This window comes from Rhagoletis pomonella, unplaced genomic scaffold (genome assembly GCF_013731165.1).
Source record: "Rhagoletis pomonella isolate Grant_MI unplaced genomic scaffold, Rhpom_1.0 Rhpom_scaffold_00001, whole genome shotgun sequence".
In the NCBI taxonomy this organism is placed as follows: domain Eukaryota; kingdom Metazoa; phylum Arthropoda; class Insecta; order Diptera; family Tephritidae; genus Rhagoletis; species Rhagoletis pomonella.
Window position 1 is genome coordinate 103,031,960 of NW_023458555.1, and position 2,636 is coordinate 103,034,595.

The window sequence follows — 2,636 nt, forward strand, 5'->3', positions numbered from 1 at the left end:
CCGAAAGCTAAAGAAATAAATTGACATAATACTTATCAATTTGGCTCCTAGATATCGTCTTTGGTTTCATCTTCAAGTTGAAAATAATCCGAGCGTTAAACAATTCTTTTAAAAATCACGGACTTCTACCTGCCGTCAAAAACGAGCCAAAACAATTCATCTACCTATTGAGTACCGCAAACACTGCAAAACTAAAAAGGCGTACCTAACAAAAGAAAGAGTTAGTTAACAAGGAGTATAAATACGAGCACCCAACAAAAAATTATGCAGAACGAAAAATGACACTGAAGATGGCACAACGCCGAAACCGGTTTGTCTCCAAACCAAATTTGAACAAGGGATGACGGAAATTCGTTCCATAATACATCATTTATTTAAGTTTTTAAAATACAACAATACGACACCGTTGTGAATCCCTCAATTGTAAGCTATTCAACGTGCTATTGACCCATAGTTACAATTTATATTCTTTCTAACTCAAATAGGCTCAGGAAATAAAAATTACGTAGAAAAATAAAAAGTCGCGAGAATAATATTATTTGAAAGAGGAACGAGGCCAAAAGAAGAAGATTTTATGATTAAATAGTAAAAATCTATTAGAATTATTTCAAGTAGTTTTCTAGTACTATTATTATCCTTCAAGATGAACTCTCAAATGGTGCTATACGATTTTTCCCTCAAGAGTTACGGCCACTTAAACTGCCGAGTCCTCGAATCTAACATCGCTAAACCATATGCATATGCTTTCTAATGGTGCATTTACATGGTATGAATCTGTTCATAAGCCGTATGAATTTTCCTATAAAAGAAGCACCAACTCTATGAAGAAATGAATGAAAGCGATATATATTTAACAATTTTGACTTGTATACTTGGCAATATTTTTTTTTTTGTTTAAAAAAAATTTTATTTTGTGCTAGCTTCGAAACTAGAAGCTTATTTTTTTGTTAAATGTGCTTTAAAAAGGACCTACTGCCAATAAAGCCTTGTGGATTGCTATTTTTCTATATTTGTAATGCTTCCATTTAAACATTTAAACATCTTTTTGAAAAAACAGTTTTTTGTTCAGAATTACTTGTTTACGAAACGTTTGGCATAAGTTGAAATCATAGGGATTCCGTTTTCTTCCGTTTCTCAGTGGATTTTATACTTGAAAAGACACCAAAATATGTATGCAATACTTCTACATATCTTCGTTTAAAGTACAAAACCGCGCATCAAGGAAATGCAAAACCTCGTATGGGAGGTTGCCTAAATTATATAGGAGAGTGAAACTTGTCCTAATTAAAAACGGTTCTCTCTTTTAAACTTAATAATCTTCTCTCCTTATGTCTAAGTATCGATATTTTATTATAAATGGCTAAGCTTCCGATGACCAAATATCTTTTTTGGCACAAATTTCAATTCCGAGGTTTTGCAGAACCACACACAGATATACATATTGGCGCTTGACCAATATGTTAGTGTCTGGCCTAACTTCTCCTCCGATATGCGGCGTGCGTGATTTTGTCAGACAAAGTAAAGGTCAGTTTTACGCCGACTCCGAACGGCAATTGTATTTTAATGAGAAGTTGTTTCCATGACAGAGTACACTCAGAGGTTTACTATTACCAACAGAGGGGCAACCACTATTAGAAAATACTGGGCTTGAACTCAGGCTCTGCGTAATGCTCTACAGCAGCCGCCACTACTTTTACATATATTGCTGGTATATTCAAAATACTATCCCGAACTTCGGAGTGTAGATATGTAATATAAAAAAGAATGAGAGGTACTATAAGAAAATGTACACGAAATTCTGGAGCAAATGAAAAAATGCTCATTGAAACCAGTTCACATGTATAAATTAAAAGATATCTTAATAGGTTACAGCGCTAAACTAAAGGAAAAGTTAGAAAAAATAGCAATGCGGTGTGAAGGAAATAAAAGACCATCAAATGTTTGTTTGTTTCGTTAATTCTCTGAACCTTTTAAGATATGACACTCCATTGTTTGTAGTAGTATAAAATACATTACGATCATATTGTACCGAAAGAAGTGCGGTATCCCTGCATTTTATAAAAGCCAGAAAGAAGCATAAACTGTTTGAAAAAATGAAAGGGAGAAGTATACATGCCTTCTATAACTTTGACTTATATGTATATTTGGCAAGTCTTTGTGTAAACAACAAAAAATACACATTTTTATTTCTTTGTCAGCTTGGAAAACATAGGCTTATCTTTACTTAAATGTGGTATAAAGCCCATTAAAATGTTCTGTAATGTCTTGTTTTTAAGTTTGTTATCATGGTGCTTTGTATTTTTATTGTCCACTATACGTGAGTTGCTTCTATTCAAAAAGTTCTAGCTCAAAGAATTTCTTTGTTTTGAATTTGTTTGTTTATTGTTTTTAATTTTTAAAGTTCCTACATTTGACATGTATGTGAATGGCGGAGTTGCCGCTTTCCTCCTTTTCGGTGGGTTTTATGTTAAAAAAGGCATCAAAATGGGGAAAAAACCTCCTTGGTATCTCTGCATCTGTTAAACTTTTTATGGGAAGATGTATGAAAATCCAAATTGCTATAATTTCATATGCTTAACAGTATCACAACAGTATGATTACAGTATCTCCCCATAATTTTTCATATGAAAAAATGT